The 26,382-nt window shown below is 34.4% G+C and overlaps 1 protein-coding gene and 3 long non-coding RNA genes across 4 annotated transcripts in view; 2 read left to right on the plus strand and 2 right to left on the minus strand.

Moving 5' to 3' along the window:
- LOC124449678 (TNF receptor-associated factor 6-like) overlaps window positions 1–26,382 on the minus strand; it is a 66,720-nt gene that overhangs the window by 15,134 nt on the left and 25,204 nt on the right. The gene's annotated exons all lie outside the window — the stretch shown is intronic.
- On the plus strand, window positions 978–16,521 carry LOC124449736. Its single transcript, XR_006949555.1, has 2 exons — window positions 978–1,121; window positions 16,377–16,521. It is a non-coding gene; the product is annotated as an uncharacterized LOC124449736 (long non-coding RNA).
- LOC124449734 lies at window positions 3,133–3,593 on the minus strand. The gene is made up of 2 exons (XR_006949553.1): window positions 3,469–3,593; window positions 3,133–3,213 (listed from the first exon to the last, which is right to left on the minus strand). It is a non-coding gene; the product is annotated as an uncharacterized LOC124449734 (long non-coding RNA).
- On the plus strand, window positions 10,102–10,425 carry LOC124449718. The gene is made up of 2 exons (XR_006949532.1): window positions 10,102–10,195; window positions 10,267–10,425. It is a non-coding gene; the product is annotated as an uncharacterized LOC124449718 (long non-coding RNA).

Consider the following 26,382-nt stretch of genomic DNA (forward strand, 5'->3'; position numbering starts at 1 on the left):
CAAAATTTCAAACAAATTGTCAAGAAGGAAATATTTATTCCTCAGCTAAATATTCAATAGTGCTAAAATGCAAATATGAAATATAAATTTTTTCACTTTGTTGTGCCGCCATCTTGAGACTTTAACAAGTTACCAGGCTCTGTATTTTCATCAAGACAACCTCATATTACATAGTGAATGTACAAGTGAACCACAGAGAAAATATGCTGTTATTTAATATTTTAATGTGACATTGGATAAACACTATTTCAGACGTAAGAGCATAAATAAGGAACATTAAAGACAATTTTAAGTTTTGATTCAAATCTTCTTTAATCATTAAAGAAGATTAAAGAAAAAATGATTAAAGAATAAATGCCATCCCTGGCTGAAACTGCATGTTGCTCACTGAGATTGTTAAGTTATCGGAAATTATAATATAAATTTGGTGCTACCATCAAAAGTAACAAATTTTAGTGTAGATTGTACATTTTAAAGTATGGAAAAAAGCAGATTATGTAAACCGTGCAGCCTGAGCGAAGGGTAATCCAATACATACCGCAGACAAACAGGTCTTGGATACTATCAAAAACCATGTCCAGCCGACAATTTAACCGATTCCAGCCGACAATAATGTCCAGCCGACACTTTCTTCGGAATATTTTTTTACCATATTTTGGATATTATCGTTCTATGTTCCATTTATTTATGTCATTCTCTCTAAGTAAATGAATTATTACTTTGTTTTGCGGTTGAAAATTACTAGCATTTTATTACTTCCTAAAAACGACATTATTTGCGTGTAGTTATAACAAAATAGTAATCCTGTAATGTAATCCTGTCGTGTTTTGTGAAATCACCGAGTGAAAAGCACCCAAGTAGTTAAATTCCATCACGTAGTGAAATTTGAAATATTAGAATGGCAGCACTGTACATAACAACCTAATTATAAAGCTATTGCGCAGTTCAAATTTTCCCATACAGACCTGATAGTTGGTTATGAAGTTTACCTTCGTGCAATGTTTGTCTGAAGTCTAGGAACTGTCAACAACAACAACGAGCATCTTTCCTGTACAAGAAGCATAGCGTGAATAAAAACACAAACAATATTTATCGTTGACAATCGTCTTCAATAAAAAACGGTGAGTTTGGATGACGTGTTCGTTGATTGTAGACATATTATATTGATTCCTAGTAAAAGAAATCATATTTGAGAATAAAAACGAGTCTATGACCAAACTAGCTAAATTGTCATCGATTTTATTAGATAGTTTTTTGGATTTTGAAATCACATCTTGAGAAGAAAACTTCGAAGACAAAAATATATTTGTTTGTCTTTGTATTTTAAGACTGTCGTTCATTTTTATTATAGTTCTCGACAGTTTCCTTTTCACATCAACAACATTATCCATTTTACAATATCTACCTTATCTCACAACATTTGTGTTTTAACCTTCTACGCCTCTTCCTTGTGAACGAGAAGAGTCAACTAAAAGGTAGAGAGCTTTGCGCTTTAAGTCCCGAGCTTGCGACAAGTAAAGGTGAAAGGTTTATCAGAGATTAATCAACTGAATATTCTTGTTCATTTTTGTTTCGAATTCAATATTAAATATACAGTAACATATACCGATGTTAATGTTAGGCAATACATGATTGCCCTTCAGTGAAAGAATCCCGCTTCATACTGAAAAAAAATGAATCTTATACTGATGTTAACGTAGATTTTCATAAGCATTTCGCTTGCCAATATGACGATAAACATAAAGTTAAATAGTCGCAATGTTATTAAGAAACACAGAAAATAGCATTATGCTATATTTGTGTTATTCAGTAGCGCTCCAACTATTTGACCTAATAGTCCGTGATCTGTGCCTCAAAAATATACTTTAAAAATGAGTTTCGTTGGACACCTCAAGGAAGGTCAAAAAATTTTCAAATTAGATAGAAAGTCACTTGCTGTTTGATATTCTTTTTATTGTCACTTCTAAAAAGCTGCAGTTTTTTAGTATTTCGCGGTTGAATTTCAACGCTCCATTTCATTCCTCGCTCCTTCAGTTTTGAATATCGCCATTTTTTTTGTGCGGAACTGTTTGTATCTAACTGCCGTTGTCATGGTGAGACAAATTTATTTACGGGTGCCATCTGGAAAGGTGGCAAAAAGGCGAGACTCTTCATAAAGTCCAAGTAAAATATAAGTTTTAAATGAAGAATTCTGTCGAAAATTTTGGAAGCAAACCTAAACTGTCACCTTGTCAGTTTTAAGAACTCATGGTTAAATAGTGCGCAACTTCACTTTTCGAAGGATAGCAACGCATCTTTCCATAAATTTTTCCTTAATCACTAAAGCTTGGTATGAAATTGATCATTACCACTAAAGAATTTTTTGTTAATAAGCTTTTAAAGAGGCACATCATTATGCATAGGCCTAAGATAAATGTAAAAATTGTAGAACAAACATTTAGCAGCTTACAGCTGTTACAGATTCCATAAAGTACATGCCTTTGTGATTAACCTGCTTTAAGTGATGTAAGAGCAAAAATAAAGTTTTAAAAGTATTGCTATCAGGCTATTAGACTCACTAAACACAAGAAATACTTTGATTCAATGTTTTGACCACTCTTTCTACAAGGTCGCTCCACATAGGATAAGTGAAGACCATTCTTTACTTTGGAAGAGTAGAATTCTGAAATTTCTCTTTTTAAATAAAGAAGGACAACATTTTTTTGGTTTTGTAGAACCTACACTAAGCATTAAAGGGCTTGCTCACTTCTAACAGAGGATCTTGTCTCCATTACATACCAATGTCCCAAAATCATCTTTAGTTGCTGTTTCCATGCATTGATTATATAAAGAATGACTTCAAAAATAATTCAGATATTCTTTATTTTAAATCAACATTATAAACTTTTATCAAAGGACACAGTAAATTAGTAAATTAGTATGTATAGATCAGAATCATAACTACATTTCTTGTTGAAATATATATATATACAGGATCACTTTTTCAATCAATGTGCCAGAAGTCTTTCACTCTCCTTTTCATGGTATGACAAGGACAACTTTTATCTATGAAAGTCCTCGCTAATCAAATTTACAATAAAACAAGTTTCAACCCAAGCAAAAAACCCCAGCTTTCTGGCTTCTGAAATGGCTCACTGAAAAATATTCTTTCTTGAACTGTAAAACATGATCTTGAGCATAAAGCCTTAACTGAAGATTAACAATCATCACAACCTATGAAAGAGATTGTTGAAAAATACAAAAGTTTACCACTTCTGACATATTGTAAACAAATAGTAGCTAAGTTTGTTCTAAGAATCATATAATGTTGAGTTCTAGCTTGGTGTTTTGAGATTTTATGCTTCTTAACTGAGATTTTTAACTTCTTTTTTGCAAAATACCTCTCAGTTGTATACAGAATGCAATAAGAATGACTTTAGCAATATTTACACTAACTCTTGATTAGCAATGGAAGTTTATGGAACTTACATTTTTGTACCAAGCCGCGCTTTGGCCTTTCTGTTTACAACCACAAATGGATATTACTCCTCCGGATGAAAATGGGTGGCAAACGAGTGACGGGAAACTGCAAGTCTGAAATCTTATGGATGACCATTCCCCCCTAGCGCCGAATTCCCTACTTGATAACGTTCATTGTGGTTGTAAGACTGGCTGCCATGTGGCTGTAACTCCCAACGTTGTTCATGTAACAAAGCCGGAGTGAAGTATACAGATGTATGGTCGTGTACTGCATGCACGAATGTAGATATTGATGACGACAATGATGTTGAGGAAGAGGAGTTTTTAGATGATGACATTGACGACGAATTCGAGACAGACCTTTAAAAAAAGCGCGCCTTGTCTTGCACAATACGATTATAACTTTCAAAATATTATCTTCGCAACAATTGCTAAAATCCAACCTAATGCACAAGTGAAATATGTATTTTTTTCAGACATTTTATTTATGTTGCCAGTATTATCGTGCGGAATAGCTCTCTATTAGGTCTGGCACTAGCACACAAAATATAAATAGCATGAAATTTCCTTGGGGAAAATGGCGGATTTCGAAATTGTAATGAGCTACAAATTTTAAAATTTTAATGTAATATAGCAATAAAACTGCAGCTTTTTGGAGATGACAAGAAGTAAAACTGCGTTAAGCATGTAAAAGTCGTTCTGTCTTGAATTTTTCACGACCTTCCTTGAGGTGTCCAACGGGAATGAAAGAAAATCGGTCACAGATCACGGACTATTTCATTACTCATTTTAAAATGAAATTTTAATAAACTGGATTTTTTGATTGGTTCAAATTTCATTGAGCTGTAGGAATGCCATATAAAGATAAATGAATATGATAGTCTTGATCGTAAAAAAGTATTCATCCAAGTATTGGAGTGTTTTTTCTTTGTTGCTAGAAACTTCCAAAGAGACTGTTAGCACTTATATTTCACAGAGTTTCACAATCTTGACGGTGAATGACGTAACTATAAAGCTTGTGTTTTTATACATTCCAAATAATCTTGAAGGATTTATGAAAATATTTTGAAATATTACTAAAAAATCAACACGATGAAAATATGGGACTATGAAACATGAAAATTATGTTGAAATTACAACTCAATTTTAAACTTGCTTCATGCATTTATGATTTGTAGACATAGTTCAAATGCAGTTCTCCCATGAGTTCTTTTGACTTAGATATATACAGAAAAAATTAATGAGATCACTTGCGAATCAGCACATTTACAGATAAGTATAATAACCAAAATTTATTTGAAGATTTCTTTTTCAAAAAAAAAAAAAAACAAAATAAAATAAAAAAGCACTTTTGCTGACGTGTTTAGCCATAAGAGCGAGGAGCGCGCGGTCAGTTATCGTAAAATTCTGGAATGCTGCTACCACCGAGCGAACCTTTCCTCTAAGTCGTGGTGACAAATAGTTCTAAAGATAGCAAATAACATAGTGAATGGTAAAAGTAATATAACAAGTTGACAGTTCTTAAAAGAACTGTTTTAAATAAAAAGCACTAACCCAATAGTTCTAAATTAAACGACACGATGTATTTCGGCAGACTACTCCTCAGTAACGTTTATACCAAAGCACATCTGGAGGTTCAGAAGAGGCAATCATCTGCAATCTCCAAGTCTGCAATTAAAAAATGTTAATACTTCAGTTTTACAATGATTTTTTTTTCTTTGGAACTAATGTGATGACATATTAAGCAGAACTTTGAACATTAAGACGACAGTGTCTCATAAAGAAAATTGGATAAATCAAGAGAGTTCAAAAAACAAAACTCAATGGCGGATGATCAATATAATTGCTTAGTCGTTGAAAACCATTCCAATGTTAAAATCACTGTAAACTATTACAAAGGTTGGTCTCCTTTTTGCAAGTTTCCGACTTCTTCAAAAACCCTCCAACCAACAGAGAATCATCGCTATCATCATAAGGAATCATTCAAGTTTGAAATTTTTGCGCATATAAACAATAGAAATGAAAAGAAGCTTCTTGGACCCAAGAATTGCAACGATATTGAAGTGATAACTATAAATGAATCATTAACTTGTCAACGAAATACTGTAAACGAAAATGGCAAGCAAACAATCGGTCGCCACATAAATCGAGAAAACGAATTGCCCTCTGGAGACTTGTATGAACAACTAGGATTAAACATGAAAGAAGTTCGTAAAATGAATGTAAATGACTTAAAAAAAGCGGTCAAAACAGGATTTCTTAAAATGATGCTTATATGGCATCCCGACAAGCCTAATGGCAATAAGGAAATAGCAGAAAAGATAATTCACGCAAAGGAAATTTTGTTAAATGATGAATATCGAGCTCAATATCACAACCACTTTGACTATCAACAAGGATGGTTTTCTTTAAAACGGTGGAAAGCAATTTTTTTATCTGAATGCGGGAGTGTAAAGCAACATAAAGCTTTTTGGAAGCGACTTGGTTTTCTTGTATTCTCTTCTTTATTGGCTGTCGGCGGGATCACCTGTTCTGTTTTAACGGCTGGTCTCGGTGCACCAGTTTTTTGTAACATTAGGATCAATAGCTGGTGGAGCGTTATTCGGCGCCGGCTTACAATCTTCAGGTGAATGCCTAAAAGAACGATCTGTTATTGATGGAATGGATTCTGAGAAATGGATCAAAAAAGCGTTGATAGGTGGAGCTGCAGGTGTCTTCGTTGGAGGCGCATCCATCGGCATCACAGCAGGAATAGTAGGCATTGGAAACGCAGCATTATCGTCAAGTGCGGTTTCGATTGGTAAATTTATTGGAATGGGAGCAGCTAATGGTGGTATTGGTGGAATAATAATGTCTTTGAGCTCTATTCTCTCAAGGAAATTAGTTGACAAAGAAAACATTGCTCTAAAGAAGGTCATAATTCACGCCCTATTGGGAGGATTGATAGGAGCGACAGCTGGAATAGCAGCAGGTGCAGTTACTAAACCTTTAGTTGATGGTGGTTCATCTGCGGCCGCACCAACGATTGAAGGTGACTTAATAGAGCAAGCTTTTTTACGTACGACTGGACAAAATACAGTTAAACTATTGCGCCTTGTTGGTAAAAGAGCTGCTATTTTGGCGTCGAGAGTTGCAATTGAAAAATCTTACGACGCTGCTTACGAGCTCGTAGATAGTTCGGCTAAAAAGCTAGATCTGACAACATTTGTAAGTGAGAATGAGAATCAAGACCAGGAGTTATTGCATCTACTGGAAAAAGAAGAAAATTCATTTGGTGGAGAGGATGTTGACGGGTTGCAGGAACTAATGCACGAGTTTTATCTAACTCAACAAAACGGTGAGAATGATGATAAAACAAATGAGAATGAATTTGCGCGTAAGGAATTAAAAGAAAAGGAGAACAATCAACGAAGAGAAAGAACAAAACAATCATACAATAAAGTGTTTGCAGAAACTTCAATTGATGAGTTACAGGTAGGAGCAAATGATTTTTTACTAAGTGAGAACAATTCAAACGTGAAGTATGGAGCATCTGCAAAACCCCTGACACATATGCATAGCTCTCAAACAAAGAGAAATTTTTCATCAACAGTAGAAATCGATTTCAATCAAAGTAATTCAACCTGCACAAATAATGAAAATTTTGCGTCAAAAACACAGCGACGCTCAATTGCCGATGAAACAAGCCAAGAACAATTGACCAAAAAAACCATTCAGTATTATTCCGAGGGATCATGGATCTCAAAGATGATCGTAACTTATTATTTAAACGAAGGAAAAGTCACAGAAGAAGTAAGTGGTAATGGAGAGAAAGTTATTATTTCTGCAAGCGCAACAAATGTCGAAGTGAGATTTAAAGTTATGCGTCCATTTTGGGGTGATGTCATGACGTACGACCGTTTTAACAAGACCTGGTTAAAACCATATACACCTCACATCTTCCGATACCAAAAAGCAAATAATCGCACATTTACTCTTAGTGGTAATCTTCGTTGGGAGGCAGTTATGGGAGTCAGTAATGAGTATGGAGAAACAAAAGAAATGGGTTTTATATCAACTGACGAAATTTATTGCCGTCAAAGAAATTCAAACTGCTCAAATAATGAAAATTTTGCGTCAAACACCCAACAACACTCAATTCTCGACGATATAAGCCAAGAGCAGTTGACCAGAAAAACCATTCAATATTACTCCAAAGGTTCATGGTTCTCAAAGATGATTGTAACCTATTATTTAAACAAAAGAAAAGTCACAGAAGAAGTAAGTGGTGATGGGAAGAGAGTGAATATTTCTTCAAGTGCAACAAATATCGAGGTGAGATTTAAAGTTATGCGTCCATTATGGGGCGACGTCATGAAGTACGACCGTTTTACAAATACCTGGTCGAAACCGTATACACCTCATATCTTCCGATACGAGAAAGCCACTGGTCGCACATTTACTCTTAGTGGTAATCTTTGGTGGGAGGCAGTTATGAGAGTAACTGATGAATACCATGAGGAAACAAATGAAATGGGTGAAGTTTAGAAAGGTGAAGAACTTTCTATAATCAATTAATCACTGAAAATAACATTTGTTGTGTTTTGAAGTATAGTACCTGCACCACCTAAATAATGTAGTAACTATATATTGTAATATGAGTGTATTCTCCGATTGTGTCAAGTACTGTCGATAGCAAGAAACTACTCGATTTTATCATTTCTATTGCGTACTGTACTCCATTGTACTTGGAGTCATATATAAAAGGTAATGAAAAAGATACGTGCCTACACCTAGATAATCGTAAAGATAACACAGAATATAAAATAAGAACCAAAATAGCTCAAATAGGGTTAGCTGCAAAGTATTTTATAATGGAGATATGACTGCTGTAACTATTGTAACCGTTCTCTACTGAACGAAACTACACTTACACAGTTGAAATGACCTTGATTCTTCAATAAGTCTCATTAACGTTTTTTGAGTTTTTCAGATATCGCCAGCGGAAGCAATGATTGGGAAACGTTCTGTTAACATAGAACAAATAAGTGATTGCTGAACTAAATGGTAATTGACCTCACCTGAGATTGAGTATAACTGTAAATACAACGTATAAATCATCATTATTCAAATGATGGAGACAGCAATGACTCTCACATAATGATTTTTAAGAAAATAGTTTTCTTTGGACATTTATCTTATACAAGTATGCTTTTGTGTATAATGTAATCATTAAATAATAATTTTTGGTTGTTCTTCGAAATTCTAATTTTTTATTATTCTTAGAAATTGTAATTTTTGATTGTTCTTAGAAATCATATGTTAAGGATATTTTCCAGAAAAGCAACAGTTAGGTCAATTGTAAATTGGGGGGCTCATATATGCATGATTTGTTGTCTTGAATTCTTTTGAAATTCATTGTTTTTAACGAATTATATGACATGAATATGTGAAAATCATACCCACCTTTTGATTATCAATCTCTCTAAGCCCATGTCTTTAGCATGTATCATAATAAAATAATGAGAGTTTTACCCATAAAATTGCTTTGATGCAACTCTTTGTTGCATATTGTTTCCAACTGTAAACTTTATACCTCCCTGCATGCATTATAACCGTAAAAGGAGTAAATTATTTACAATTTGTTCAGGTCTAGTTGTGTTTGCGTTTATTGTGTAGATAGCTAACTTGTGCTAAGGGTATTTTCATCGTCTAAGATTGTCAAACAAAAAGTGAGTGTTGGAATTTTCATTTAGTATTTTGTAGGTGTTTGTAAATGGGAGAGTATTTTTCGGGGGTTGTGGTAGCTGTAGCAGCTGGAACATAAAAGTGGCAAAAACACAGGCTAAAAACTTGTGTTCTACATCATACTAATTACAGGAACTAGCTATATGATATATTAGACATTATTTTTATGCTATGTTACAAGTGAAAATTTAGTGTAGCATTATATTGATAAACATACTTTAGGCATTCGATCTTGCCGAATACGAATGTTTTATCTCCACCTGCATGCACCCTCCATCTTTAATCTTACTTCCCCAAACTCATGCGTGAGAAACATGAAATCCTACAAAAACAGCTTTAGTTTAAATTGAAATGCTCAGCTCAGCAGGTGTCAAACAAAACCAAGCGTTGACAAAAGATTAAAAAATACCGTCACAGAAGTGAACAAACCATGTGAAATGAGCAGATAAATATGCAGAAAGAGAAAAAAAAAGATTTAATTTTCAATCATTAATTAGTCTTTGTAAACGGAAAAAAGTTTTTCCGTTCATGCTTATTTTCACACAATGAACGTTAAGGCATAATCAACTTATTAGTGATTTTTCCCATTGCCATTTTCAAATGTTGAACTTTATGCGCCGAATGCATTAAAGACAAAAGAAAATGAGATAAAATTCTTCTAATAGACTGCAAAAACTATAATTTGTACACGCACAAAATCATACATTAGAATTGCAATGGCTTACATGTTGGCGTTGGAGTAAAAACAATGGAATACAATACTTCATTGGTATTCTCCATCTCTCATTAGTATTCTTTATGTAGAGAATACTAACGAGATATTGTTTTTTTATTGTTCATTTTCTAACTAGTATTCCCTAAACAGCAAATACTAAGTAGGTTAAAGAATATTAATGATTGTCGTAACTCTATATTAGTCCGGAGTATAAGACCTAGCATTGTTCAAATTCATGAAGAAAGTCTCAAATTCACTATTTTGCATTGGTTTATCAATGAAATTAAAATAGAGGTGAGACCCCAGCAAAATACCTTTTTGTTTCCGAGAAAATTATCAATAAATTTCGCCATATATTTTAATAGTAAAGGCACAGGGATCCCATTTCAAATAAAAAGAAAATCGACAAAACAATTTAGTTCTCATCGCATTTATATCCTCTTGGAAGTAAGTATTATTAAGCGATATATAATTCGTATAAATTGTCATTTATACCAGTAAATTTCACATACTTTCAATAAAAATGAGAAGAATATTTGGGATTTCTTGATTTATTGGTGTTATTAAATTTTACAAGAGCATGAAAATGTTTAATAATGATATTGTATCACCTGTCGTCTTCACTGCAGTGTATTCTTTTGATTCATTTTCGGGATTATTTAGGGAATATTACTTACTTATTAATCTTGGTAACAGCTACCACCACATTTGCACAATGCTGTGCATGGAAGATTGGACTTGGTACATTTGCACAAGCCCCTACATGCTTTCTTGCAACCACAGTGCACCAGTTCGTTGCACGCTTTGGAAGCCTCTGGAAGAGTGCTCCATGTAGGAATCCATCTGCCATTATTTTGCAATCCCCACTGCGAAGGAAGCGGTAACTGTTGAACTGAAACTAACGACTGACCCCAAACATGACCAGCCTGATATGTTGCCCTCCGAATGTGCTGTAGAAGGCTTGGGTTGGTGGAATGTGGTCGATTGTCTTAGTACCTTGTGCAAATATAGCTTGTCTAGCATCATTGATGTTGGAGAGCGGGCATGTGCGGGAATACATAATAATGATAAATCTTTCAATTTTTCCATTTCTTCATCTGAGATGGATTCTTTGGAGATGAAAGAAGCTGAAACACACTGGTAACATCAGGAAAAGACTTCCAGGCTTGAAATGCAGTCTTTTTACCTTTTCCAGCAAAGAACGACACAGTATCACAACCAGTGACAGCATGAAAGAAGGGTAGGGCTTCACATTGCTCCCTACTCAACGAGCTTTGTGTAATGTTGAATTGGTAAGTACCTCATGTGTTTACCAACACCAAAAGCAATCCAAAGTTCATCTACATCTAACTTGTGCACGTTTGCTATTGCTAACACAACAACATCTGTGTCTACAGTTCTTATGACAATTTTCCTCATTCCACCTTTCGCTGCATGGTTTGCATGAATGAAAATGCGCGTATCGGCCTCCTCGTGATTGCAGGAGCTAACTCATCTTTTCGATTGGCTTCGAACTTATTATGTCTTCCTCAAAAGTGCTTACAATTGTAACATTTGGCAGTTGAATCGATGTTGCTGCCTGACTGAGGTACTTGAAAAGTTCTTGTTTGTTGTCATCTGATCTTAAAAATGATTTCCAGTTTGCAGGGATCACAGCCATGTAACATACTTTTCTTCTTGCCCCTACAGCGCCTCGCGATGAACGAGTACCCTGCTTAAGGCTGTCGGGTATATAACGGTCCCAAACAAGATCTATTCTTCTAATACCATTTGCTTGTTGAACAATATAAGGAACAAACACTGATTTGGAGTATTCTTGAAAGGTATTACACTTCCCTGGGCTAAGCATGTTTACAATAGCTGCGGCATCCAAGATTTCGACATCAACATTTGGACAGGTGGTCTGCACATCAGCTTCGAGACAATCAATCAATTCTGATTTCTGGCCACTTCGCATCTTGTCCCCTGATGATAATGAAGGAGGAGTACTCTGGTTTTCATGCTTAAAAATTCTTGGAGATTCCTTCTCTTGACTGACAAGCAATGTACAACCTTGCAAAAAGATTGCAGTCATTCTTTAATGTTGTGACTTGAAGTTTCGTCTTGTTGGTTGTCGTTGGTACTGATGTTCCAAAAAGTGGAAGCTTATTGCGTTCAATTGTGTCAGTTATTGGTGTGTTACACTTTTCAAGTCTCTCTTCGACGTACTTAGTGTATTGTGCTTCTCCGATCTTTCGAGCTGTATAAATCGACTCTATAACACACTCAGGCTCTATTTCTTTCGTATCTACGACAATCAGATCCTTGCTATTTTCCATAAAGGGTTTCCAAACTCCTTTAATGCAGCAGACATTGATTTTACATCTTTTGCAAAGTTCTTTTGGACAGATGGTGTCTGTTCGTGGTGAGTAATGTTCTTTGTAGAACACTGAACGCCAAAGGAACACTCAAACTCTCTTACCAGTCTTGCAATTTCAGGTCCTGCGATCATCCAACGTCTTAGGGCCGTTGGGCACTCGGTGAGGCCCACTGCTCCACCATCACCTTTTATCATTTCGTTCTCTTGCTCGTGGTGTTGGTCAAGGGACATAGAAAAACGATGTTGGGACTTCTGAACCACAAATTTTCCATGTGCACTAAACTCTGTAAAAAGAGTAGGATGCGTTTTCTCTAATCGTAAGAGATCTCTCACATGTACTGGCAACCATCTAGAGTAGTTAGACAAGTTCATCGCAAAAAACCAAGGAAGTACCTTTCCAAGCACTTGTAAGTAGACTTGGAAGTTACCCTCTCTGGTAGCCTTAACAAACTGCAGTAGAAGAATTTCGAGGTCTAATACTGTCGCCCAGTATTTGAATTGCGGGCAAAGCTCACTTTGTTCTTTTATCCAAGCTTCATAACATTTTGGGGGCTTGTCTTCACAACTTTCGATGTACTCCTGGTAAGCAATTTTCTGCATAAGGTAAATTGCACAGGCACTTACTTGGTGGACATAGCGAGATCTCGTCACGTGCGATCCTTTCAAAACAGAATCCGCTCTTCCATTTGTCATAACCTCAGCATGAATTAGAGCACTTCAAAGTAAAAATATATGTTAGTTATTAGATTGAGATTATAAAAACAACAAATCTTCACCATACCTTGCCCACCCACTGTTAGTTAACCAATGTCCAATCATCTTTAATATTGCCATCTCAATATGCAGGCCACCCATCATTACCATGTACTTATCTTCACCGAATTCATTTTTGTTGTTCCACTGTATTTGCTTAGCGAGTGCATAGAGTGGTTGGTCCATCGCTATAACAGGAGTTTGATTAGGGTTTAAGAACTTAGTAGATTCTTTGACGGTTTTCATTGCATGCTTTATCATAGCCATAGTATGAGCATGTTGATCTGTGAGTTGAGTTGATCTGTGAGTTTATTTCACTTTTAATTGATTAGGAATTCCTTACCTCTGCCATCATCAAGAGAAGAAAGTGGAATGTTAATAGGTAGCGAATCAAGTTTCTCGAATTCTTTCAAGTTTTCTGCAATTGTCTTGTAACTTGAGCCAGCAAGTAAAGTATTTGAAGCTTTTTCCGGACATAAAATCTTTTCTTTTGTGTCTTTTTGACATAAGGCACAAAGGTTCCAGTTTAAAGACATTTTAAAAGCGAAAAATAATCAAAAAAATTATCGAGAAATAGCACTATATCGTCTGGAAATGCCAAATTAACTAGGCGACCAGGCCTTTGCCACAGGGAGCCCAAAATTTATGCAGTTTTCGAAATAACCTTTAAAAAGGGTAACTTTCGACAATTAATTAATTTTTACCGGAATTTTCATGGTGTTTTGTTGTTTTTATATAAAATACAACATTTTTATTTAACATTTTTATATTTAAAACGTTTTATAAAAGCCTCATTAAGCCCGCGATTTAAGCCGCTGACCAAACTTTTAATCGGCTCAAAAGTACCCTAAACAAGCTGATCCTGCTGGGGTCTCACTTTTATTTTGATCTATAAATCAAATTAGCAATTTGTGGTAAGTTTCATGCTTTCTTCACATGTTTGAACAATCTGACCAATTTTCGGAGCTTATCCTCCGGACTATATTACATACCAGAACAACTAACAATGAGATGTAATTTAACTCGTTTCGAATGCATTTCGATGATGTAAATATATTATTGTTGCGCACCATTTTAAAGCTGAAATAAATCTTACGAAAAAATTGGAAAACGTAATAATTGCTCACAAATTTAAAAGAAAACACATGTGTATTGCTTAAAATGAAACAACATACGTATTTTCACGTGTTCAATAACTTCCAAAGAAAGTTGTTGAAGTGCTTATGACACCGACATAACCAGAAAACTTGGCCTTTTGTAGCATCGAACTGATGTGCCTCAATGAGCAATCTGAGATATTATTGTCTGTTCAAAACACTTTCTTAGAGGGTTGTTGGGCAAGGAGCTTTTCGAAAATCATGTGAAAATCTTTTACCTTTTATGTCAATGTAAGCTATTGTTCGCACATTTTTCGTGAATATTTTCTGAACGTGTTTAATTTAACAGGTTTCACAGCTCAAATTCTCGTTGGAAAGCTTCACCATAAACACACCTATAATTTCTTTCCAGTTGCATATCACTTTATACACTTTACGTTGACTTTTCGATAAAGCAATCTGCCCTGTACATTTCTAGATACTCGTGCATTGAAAACAACCATTTTTATCTTCATAAAATTTACGTTGTTAAACATTTAAATTGTATGCTCATTCATTGCACGAAAACAAAAATCTTAGCAATTTTAGAAAACTTAGAACTACTTAAAGACATTAAATGCTACTTAATTTTTGCCTTATAATTTGCTTTCTTAAGCCTAGTTTTCACTAGCGACGTAAGCACAAGCGATTAAACAAAGCAAAGCATATTCTCTAGAGATTGAAGGAAATAAAAGAAAAAGGATTTTCTTTTCACTTTGTTTTTTTCACTTATGCTTACGTCAAGTTGCTGTGCTTATGCTGAATCATGTGTCATATGTGTCAGTCGCTTCATTGCCTTCTTTTGTATTCTCTTTTGTTTTGATGGTCCTTATAATTATGCTTATCTTGCTAGTAAAAAAAGGCTTTACACCAAAAAACAATTTTTGCAAACTAATAATCACTTGTATGAAAACATGCATGGGATCTTAAATTTAGTACTATAATAGAATGCTTCGTGGCTTTGGCCATGTTCTAAGACGCTTAGTGCATAATCAGTTGTGTCCAATGGGATTGAGATACCCTCGCATTAAATAAATATTCCTATATAATTTTCGGGAATTTCTATCTAATGTTCTAGACTCTTAATTCCATAGAACACACGTGATCCTTCTCTAACTTTGACAAAGTGAATTATAATTTGTTCGATCACAAATCGCTTAGCGTATGGCTTAAAGGCATAGCCATTTAAATTTTATTGTTTAATTTCCTGTATACAAATTATAACATTGCAGTTTTGTGATACAGCCTGTAGACAACGTATTAAACAATTATTTAACAATTGGGGTTACTGCAGTTTAGCGGACACCTTGGACGTTGACCCAAACCCTACCCTTATAATCATAAATAAAAACGAGCCCACGCTCCCCATACAAGCGCTTCGGGTGTCCGTTAAACTGCAGTCTTGCCAGCAATTGTTTACTTTATACTAACTCTATGAGTTTTCCTCCTATATGAAATATACAAGAATGAGAAGTGCCACTGAAATACTCGTTAAACAATGAATGCTAATTATAAAGCTAATTTTACAAGACGTAGAAAAAATAAGACCTTCATAAATTGACCTATTGTGATTATTTCAATGCAATCATTATGCTATTGCTAAGCACATGGGTTCATAATAAATTGCAAGCTATACGTTCATATATTGCATAACTCAGGTATTAACATGAAAGCTTTTCTGTCCTTCAAATTGAATGTAACTTCTTGAACAGGAACAGCATTTAGGCACCAGCAGGATTAGAATCGTGGTCATGAAGGTGTTCCCTTTTTTGACAAACCCTGTATACCGTTCCTAGAAGTGCAAAAAGAATTGCGAAATACAATCAACAACACACCTAGGAGCTACCCAATCAGAAGACAACATACCTAGGAACTGACCAATCGGAACACAACATACCTAGGAACTGACCAATCAGAAGATAACAGTTTAAGCAACTTGTGACATATTTTAAAACTAACTCAACCTGAGAAACGTGCCATATGACTCTGTACAACAGTACGTGCAGAAAGAAACGATATAAGAAGTCAAAATCCTTTGCCTGTGAAATACACCTTGAGTTTATTGAAACCAACTTCATTGAGGTAAATGTGTGTGATAAATGTTGGTTTTAACAGAGTATCTTTCTTCTATTGAAGTGGTAAATGTAAACGACCCTGTGATCTTTATTCATGTAAAGTATGAGACCTTAGATTTAGAAACGAATTTTCGTTGTTTTCCCGATTTTAGACATGAATATTTCTCTGTTAAAGACAAAATCGTCATCATATAAGGTTGAAAAACATCGATGTTTGTGGTTTATATTCACCATGATGATAGACTTGCATAACTGTAAAGAAAGTGATGCATATAAAATTAAATACACATTTTCATAGTAGTTTTCTCCCTTCATTTCAAAAATAGTCTTCATTAAGAGGTTTTAAAAGTTTTTTCATTTTAACTCCAAAAATTATTTGTGTTCTAGAGCTCATTAATAAAATTTGTGTATGAATTAGTAAACGTGAAGTTGTATCAGTGGTTATTAGCCTGTTATTGACATGCATTTGTGTCGGTTTTACTCGATTTATCTTCGGAAACCTCTTTGTGAATATACTGCTTTAAGTAGCTACGTATGCTTGTTGCGGACGTTGCCTCGCAGAAGGATAGATAGGATCATGTAGCTTAGATCGGAAATGCAAGTGACGTTTGGCCAAAGAATGGCAACTTCTACTTGGGGTTAGTGGGTACAAATGATACCTTAGCGTAGGGGATGCAAATAGCATCTGTAAGAAGACACTAGAAGACTGGATCTAGCGAGCAAGACCTATTGAAGACAAAGGAAAGATGGTGGTTTTGCTAGAAAGAAAAACTATCTTTCTCTTAGTACGGTAAAAGCATGCAGTCCTGGTAGTTGGCGAATTCCATGAACGGCTTTCTACATTGACTATTAAGGCACTCTTGGATCCCCTATAACGCATGAGTAGTTCAACCCACCCCCGTTGGAGGTCACCCGTAGGTGCAACATGCGCTAGGTTAATTTAAGTTAAGTGCATGATGGGTTATCTCCTTCAAGTAGCATTCCTTTTCAGGGCGGAATATCGGTATCATGCGCAGGTAAAAACTTTAGATAGTACAGGCATGCGCTGTAGTTGCGGCAAGTAGTTGCTCCGCTCAGATGACGAACGTGGGGCTGATATCTTGATGAATTTATAGGACGAGCCCACTTTCGACAGACATGACTAAATAAAAATTTTTGGAAGAAAGTTCCGATTCTTCTGTCGGTCATTTTCACTTCGACAAATTGAAACTTAAGACGTGTTTTGTTCTTTAAGACATTTACGGTTTAGGGGCGGCGTGGCAGTAATTACAGTAAATGTAAAAAGTGGTATGTTGTCTCCTTTAAAAAAGATTTCATTCCTGGGAATTTCAATACTTTTTGCCACAGTGCAAGCGAGCATAAAATAAACGATTAATACACCAGGTAAAGATGTGTGGAATGTCTTCATAAAAACCTAAAAAGAAACATAGTTTTAATAAAAGTACCTTGTTTGTTTTCTTTAATGGTTAGTATGAAGACAGGTCGCAGACGTTGTCACATATTTTACTTAATAGTAATTAAGTTTTCCATCTTCACCAAATCCAGTTGCTATCAAAGTCAAGTATGTGATAAACGTCAAAATAAAGCATAACGTAAATCAAATATATGGTCCAGTCTGAAAACAATTTTTTTTTAAATCATTAATTTAAATGAAGTCTTAAAAGTACAGAAGATGATTTTTATGACGTATAGTTTATAAGTAGAAGAGAATAGCAATTTTTAATGACATAATAGTACACTGTACATACGAATGCTTCAATTTAATTAAATTTTGCTTTCTGAAAATATTCATATTTGTTTATTGACACTTCCCTTCAATTTTGGAAGTAAATGGGATTACGATGTACGTTCGTTTCCCTCCAGTGAAAGGTGGTGCTTTAGTGGATATCAAATTTCAGGAGGTGGTTTGTGTACCGTTGCATGAGTTATAAATCTTACATACTTACTAAGTGCATGCATATAGAATATCTCTTACAATTCAGTCCGATGTTATACTTAGATTTCTATGCGACTACGTATGACATTTAAAAAAGAATGACGTGTGTTATGTAAACGAGTACCAAATAATTCATAGTCTTGTGAAAATTGATGAAGACTTGTTACCATTGCCAACCAATCCTTGCAGCAAAAGTAAAACACGGTTGTGCAATCTAGCTATCATATGTTACAACTCACTGTTAAACAAGAACATTTCTAAAATCATACTAAAATAAAAGCAAGAGATATCAGGTTAAGAGGCAATAATGTCTGCCTTGGTCAATTCATGAAAAATTTCTTGCACTATTATGAATTACATAAATCGTGTTGTTTTTAATGTTAGTAACGTTATGTTTAAATTGCTGGTGAAAGCTGTAGCTTGTTCTTTATTACTTATCAGTTTACTACGTTCCTTTGTTATTATAGTATGTGCTGTTTGCAAAGTTAAATAAGTTAACAAAAGCTAAATGATGCTACTCGTACAAAACTTTAAACTAAAACTGTCACACAATTATTACTGAGTGCTTTCATGTGACATTAATGTGCGGATACCTAGCAAATGATCTGGGGTCTGAGATAATGAAATATACAAATCTTACGCATGCAACTTTCAACAATTCTACAACCTTTATATGTAGAGGGATGTAAATGACATCGTATTATGTGTTCACGGTAGTTTGAGAAGTGTTGTGTTGATGTTGATCAATTTGTTTGTAAGCAAACGTGGGAAACCATGCCATGAAGCAAACTTTTTGACAAATATCTCTATTCTTCTTCAAATTAGACAGCGTAATCATATATTCTTTTGTTAGAGAAATTTCTATGGAATCAACCTTACACTATGAAAAAATGTGCGCAAGGCTTCATGACCATACAAATACGACGTAATGGTCTTCAATGTAATTGTTGATGTCTATAATAATCATAAATATATCGTACAAGAAAAGAATATGACAAAGTTTGTAGAACTTAAATGTCAATGACAGGGCCAAGCCTCGATCCCACATCATAGATAGCTTTGTCTTGACTGTTACAGCTACCAAACGGCTACACAAGCGTTCATTGTAGTTAACAAAAAAAGTCGTAATGTTTTATAAAATAGTGATGTTGGAATTGCTGCCGTAAAAACTGATGATTTCAAAAATTCTTGATTTTTTGCATGTTTGGACCCAAATGTTTCTTGAATTTCAAAAAATTTTCCATTGATACTACATCATTTGAATTTTTTTCTTTTCATGCCCTATCTTTGGTGAGAATATGGTAAGTGGTCATATAAAATTTAATAACTTCCGTGTTTGGATGGCCCATGGCCAATATTATTTTAATAGATGGCCTAATTCAAATACTTGGAGTTTTTGTATTTATGAAATTTTACGAATGAAAATGTTTTAAGCCCGAAATTTACAATTACTTACAGGTTATATTTTGCCTCAGGAATAGACAAAGTTGAAACAGATGCCAAATAAGTGCTGAAACGCCGTGGCCCCCCGGTAAACCTTAGGCATTAAGTTATTCTTTCAATTGACCATCCACTATATGTTCGTGAAGTTGTCGAGAAAGTTATACACCAGTATTCTAGAATCTCACAAAACTCTAACCCTCAATGTGTGCAACACAACAGCCTTGTTCTTACTAATCAATGCAAACTCTTTTACCCATCAATCTATGATATAAGATTTTTGGTGAAATATTTCAAATCAAGCAATCAGTGGAGTGAATACAAGGTCTTCCAGCAGTTATAAGATTATTTTTAAACTTTATTCAATGAATGTGGGCGTGAGAGAGTTTTTAGAAAACAGGTGATACAGAGAGAGGTAGTTAACCTTATCTGTATATTCAATATTCATTTAATAAATCAAATTAAAACTAATTAAAATATTAAAGAATCCATTAGAAGAAATTCTGTTGATCTCATGAAAAATGTTATTTAATTCAACTGTTTTGTATTGATGAGCTGCGTAAATAATGTGAAATAGTAAAACAAAAAAGCACTCCTAAATTCTATCTATGGAGTTGCTCAACAGACGATGCTGAGTTTTACAGCATAAGCAACTCCCAAGAGCCCACAACATTCAAGACCAGACTTTCAGGCTGCGTGCTATACCGGATTCACTCTTTATTTGCTGTAAAGGCTTTAGTCTCTTCAGATAATTAATGTTTATTAAATTCAGAGCTTAAGTCCATTTAATTGTGCTTTTGGCATTGGCCCTTATGACTGCCTTTTAATACTTTAATAAACGTGACCTTGGTAATATTGTAGCTCCAGAAATACCATTTTCTATCGTATCAGAGTTTTATAATGTATAGAAAAGTTGACTTTACATATCATACGTCTTCAACAAAAGCAATTGAGATTAAAATTTAAATAATCAGATATTATATCATTCAATAGTGTAAGCTACATGCAGAAATGTGATTATGCATCATCCAAATACGTCGTGAAAAGTGTTTTGCTACTTTACATCTATAAAATAAAACCTTTAACTACCGTATCGTCGATTTCTTACTTGTTTTCCTGTCAGTAAACTTTTCATTGTGGTTCGCTTTCATTAAAAACTGAAAAAATTCTTAAGTTCTGGGTTGTTTTTCAATTCGTCATTACATCAAACAGCCGCACGCACCCAAACTGGGATTTCAAAAAGAATTCCTTAGGATCATTAACTTTATAAAATGGATGGTTTTAGTTCTTGTCGCAATCAATCGATCTGTCAATGAAAGCCAACAATTAAAATAATCATATACGTGAAAAATTTATTTGTCTTCTCCAATCTGAGTAAATTCTATTTTACACGGTATCTTTCCTGTTCACTTGCCTTTTCGCAAACTGTTTTTACTGTTTTAAAACTGTATATTTTTGATGTGGTTTCTTTTCACTGAAATTAAAAAGTTCTTGAGATCTGGATTGTTTTCAATTCTTCTTCATTGGACCTCACAGTAGCATGCACTCGAACAGGAAGATTAGGGAATTTTTGAGAATATACGCCTTGTGATCGCCAATCTTATAAAATGGTTCTGGTTGAGGTCTTGGCCGTGGTCGATCGTTCCAATGTTGGTTAATATTTCGAATAAGTCTTAAACATTCTGTCCATGAAGAGTCATATGTAAAATTCTTTCCAGTCACCACGTCCGTTCTAAAATAATCATAAACAACACTGTCTATTTTACTTTTCCAGTCTGAGGACTCACTATTCAATTGTTGAACAACAATTGATTGGGGATCATTTGTCTTAATCTGGTGAAGATTTCCAACTTTACATAATAAGTCAAATTTCTCGTCATCCGACATAAGAAATGGATGTTTTAACGCCACGTAAGCTGATGGCCTGTCTTCGGGTTCTCGGTTTAACATCCACATCAAAAGGTCTTTAATGTTTCATCCTTGATTTCGTCCAAGCCAACAGGGTTTCCATTTAACATATTGTCCAATCTATGCCGTTTAGTTCCAAACGGGTGTTTTCCTTTGTTGCAATATAATAACTTACCATTCCTGCATTCTAAAAAGATTAACAATGTAATGTTACAAATTGACTGTATACATGCATGTCGTGCAAATGGTTATATTCCTTCACCCTACCATTACATCAGACTCTTTCTTGTACCGTCCTTTATCGACTGTATCTTTATCTTCACAATATGATTCAGGAGCAATCCAATACTCAGTTCCCGTGTTAGGCTTGCTTTGATATGTCGTAGAATCGTTATCCAATATTCGACTAATGCCAAAATCAGCTATCAGAAAGTTGTCTTGTAAATCTCGAAGAACATTGGTGGGCTTTAAATCACGATGAAGAATAGGATTTGGGCCGCTATGAAGATCAACTAATCCTTGCAAAATTTGTCTGAGAATTTCGGGAAGAGCTTTTTGAAGATCATGTAAAGTAGAAGACTTGACAAAACTGTCCAATGATTCTTCACATAAGTCTAATGTCAAATATACATATTCTGTTCCAGTCTCTTCCTCTAGGAAAGAATAATTCACAACATATTTCGAATTTCTTGCGTTGAATTTATTCAAAATTTCCTTTTCGTGCAGCGCAAGCTGGATGTAGCTATCTCGACGTATTTGTTTCACTGCTTTACCGTAACCATCCTTACCCAGTCCAAGATAAACACGTGTTCCATCACTTCCTTTACCAATGCAAAACTCTTCTGAGAAAATTACTCGTACATTGCCCACCACTTTAACCTCAACACTGGAGTTGCGTCCATATTCAATCAATTTTAAAAACAATTCTCTATGTTTCGTCGATTCATCAATGTATTTCCACTCTTGCAACACCAATTCTAAAAAAAATTAGATAAAATATTCCATTCAAGGGTGAAGGAAACGAAATTAATACGTCAAAATAGCTTAAACTTTCCCAATCAGGAAAGGATACTATTTTTGAAAAACTTATCAGCAACCACTAAACAAATCATAAGTTCTTTAATTGTACAATCAAATCTGGCAACATCTGAGGTTAGCTTATACCATACAATTAATCACAAAAACTTCTTTCTGCAGTAATTTCATATATTTTTTACAGAAATAACCATAAGTTTTTGGGAAAATTTAAATATAATATTCTAGAGCATATTTTTTAGAGTCTAAAAATTTGTTTACAGCAGAAGATAACAAAACAGCTTCATTTAATTTTTCTTTTCATTCTCGACACTCATCTTTTAGATAGACTATTATAAGATTAATGCCAAATATGAGCATTGAAGTTCGATCAGCAGCGAAAACTCAACAATTATTCTCTCAAACCTTGTTTGAACATCATTAAAGTGCAAATGAAACGAAAACTTTGCTAGTTACATAATATTTACATTGACCAGAACTTTGAAATGAATGCTTTTTAAAACCTTTTATGTATGATTCTTTTATTCAAAAAATACTGAAGTGAAGTCCTTGCTATTACCAATTTATCTAACTTGTGACATCATATTGCATGCAAAATGAGTCGCTGCCATGTTTTAAATAAACTTCAATTTCCTGACAACTTTACGTTGATAATAGTAGGCAGTATTTTATATCATTAACAAATCACAAAGAAAGACACTCTGCAAAGTTGAAGTAAAGTATTAGCAAATGCACCGAATAATTCTAGTTCTTATAATGCAATGTGACGTCACAAGTTAGATGAATCGAACATAATAAAAGCTTCAATATCTTGAGAACGATGGTTTTTGTATTTTTCATTTATTTTACTAAGCATATGATGGTTTATTTACAAGAAACAATTTTTCTGTCTTGTGTCTATTGTGTGCTGGTTTTCGTTATCGAGAAAATTTACTTTTTGATGAAATATTTCTTCAGGTAGAAAAGGAATCATGAAATTCAATGAATATTCAACACCACAAAAAAGTAAGCGATTTAAATTCTTCTCATATCTTTCAGCCCTTTCGATAAGATTCTTGTCTGTTTTAGAAACATGTGAAAGAAATCATGATGTTGTAGTGCTAAAGTATAAAATAATTGACAAGATAAGCAACACGAACGATGCAAGCAAATGATCGAATTTACGTCTTTAAAATTTGTAACATCTTTTTTGTATTTTATGTGGGATGCAGAACATTTCAATTGTCTTTGGCTACCACAATCACATTTTACTAATTTGAAAAACTTTCTCGTATAATAGAACGCTCCTTTGGAGATCTCTTATAAATAAAGTTAAAGAGAGCAATTGAGCAAATCATTTCCATGCTTTCACATAAAAATTTCAAATCAATTTTATATCTAGCCATCTAACTGTCTATTTATTGGTCTATTTGTTTAACTATATTTGCATTATGTTAAATGTAGAATACGTTGGTATTCACAAGAAATCAGTGGACCACAATTGAAAATATGAATACCCCCTCTCCCACCCACTAAACATTCTAGTCTCGATCCTCTCTATACAGTGGTACGTGCTACAATATCCGAGAAAACATGATACTGGCATTGAGTTCTGTCAGTGACATCTCATCAGCAGCGTTATTAAGCACCCCATTTCCTACCCAATTAACGTTCTAGTTTTGCCCCTCTATACAATGGTCAATGATACAATATCTGAGAAAACATGATATAGCCATTAAGTTCTGTAAGCAATATTTCATCAGCAGCGTTAAAGAATATATCTTCCCACACCACTAAAAGTTATAGTTTCGGCCCTCTATAAAGTAATCCGTGCTACAGCATCTGGGAAAACATGTCACAGCCATTAAATTCTGCAAGTGATATTTTAGCAGCTGCGTCGTTTAACACCCCTTCCCAACCCCAATATAAATTATAGTTTAGGCCCTCTAAACAGTGGTCCGTGCTTCAATATCTGAGAAAACATGATACATCTATTGAGTTCCGTAAGCGATATTTCATCAGCAGCGTTATTAAACACCCCCTCCCCAACCCCACTAAATGGTATAGTTTCGGGCCTCTATACAGTTATCAGTGCTACAATATCTAAGAAAATATAATACAGCCATTAAATTCTGCATGCGATATTTCATTAGCAGTGTTATTAAACACCCCCTCCCCCAACCCACCAAAAGTTATAGTTTCGGCTCTCTATACAGTGGTCAGTGCTACAATAACTAAGAAAACATGATACAGCCATTGAATTCTGTAAGCGATATTTATGCGGTAGTGTTACTCTTGCTCAATCGGGTGGCTTAAGTCGTAAGTGGCTTGGTCTGACTCACGTGCATTTTTTAATGGAGGTCATCAAACCAGTTGACAATCATCAATTAAGACACAGTTTGAATCATAAATGAGATTTTTGGAGTCACTTGCTCTTCTAATATAGTCCAAATAATTACATTTATTTATTTTGAGATCAGTGGGTGTAGTTTATTGAAATCAATGAATAAAGTCGTTGTTTTTGTTGTTATAGTTTGCTCTTTGCAACGTTGCTTTTAAAAGGCTGTAGTAACTGGAGAAAGCTGTAGCATTGTTCTTTGTCATTTAGAATTTATTTACGTACTTTTGTTGTTATAGTTTGCTCTTTGCAACGTTGTGTTTAAAAGGCTGCAGTAACTGGAGAAAGCTGTAGCATTGTTCTTTGCCATTTAGAATTTATTTACGTACTTTTGTTGTTATAGTTTGCACTTTGCAACGTTGTGTTTAAAAGGCTGCAGTAACTGGAGAAAGCTGTAGTATTGTTCTTTGCCATTTAGAATTTATTTACGTTCTTTTGTTGTTATAGTTTGCACTTTGCAACGTTGTGTTTAAAAGGCTGGAGTAACTGGAGAAAGCTGTAGCATTGTTCTTTGCCATTTAGAAGTTATTTTCGTGCTTTTGTTGTTATAGTTTGCTCTTTGCAACGTTGTGTTTGAAAGGCTGCAGTAACTAGAGAAAGCTGTAGCATTGTTCTTTGCCATTTAGAAGTTATTTTCGTGCTTTTGTTGTTATAGTTTGCTCTTTGCAACGTTGTGTTTGAAAGGCTGCAGTAACTGGAGAATGCTGTAGCATTGTTCTTTGTCATTTAGAAATTATTTACGTTCTTTTGTTGTTATAGTTTGCTCTTTGCAACGTTGTGTTTAAAAGGCTGCAGTAACTAGAGAAAGCTGTAGCATTGTTCTTTGCCATTTAGAAGTTATTTTCGTGCTTTTGTTGTTATAGTTTGCTCTTTGCAACGTTGTGTTTGAAAGGCTGCAGTAACTGGAGAATGCTGTAGCATTGTTCTTTGTCATTTAGAAATTATTTACGTTCTTTTGTTGTTATAGTTTGCTCTTTGCAACGTTGTGTTTAAAAGGCTGCAGTAACTGGAGAAAGCTGTAGCATTGTTCTTTGTCATTTTGAATTTATTTACGTTCTTTTGCTGTTATAGTATGCTCTTTGAGAAGTTAATTCAATAAAATAAAAAAAGCGCAAAAGCTCAAAATTTATATAAATGATTTACAAAACTTTAAATTAAAACTGTCTCACAACTAATACTGATTGCTTTCATGTGACAATGTGCGGATACCCACCAGATGATATGGGATCTGAGATGATAAAATCAACATAAATTTGCACTATTTTCTATCTGTGGAGTAAATACAAGGTCTTCCAACAGTTATAAGATTATTTTGAATCTTTACTCAGTAAATGTGAGTGTGAGATAGTTTCTACAATATAGGCAACAGAGAGCGCCGTGGTTAATCCAACGTGTATTTAGGTATATATTCAATATTTATTTAAGAAATCTTAAATACATAACACTTGTATTTTAGTTGTAT

Source organism: Xenia sp. Carnegie-2017, unplaced genomic scaffold, assembly GCF_021976095.1.
Source record: "Xenia sp. Carnegie-2017 unplaced genomic scaffold, XeniaSp_v1 HiC_scaffold_23, whole genome shotgun sequence".
Taxonomy (NCBI): Eukaryota; Metazoa; Cnidaria; class Anthozoa; order Malacalcyonacea; family Xeniidae; genus Xenia; species Xenia sp. Carnegie-2017.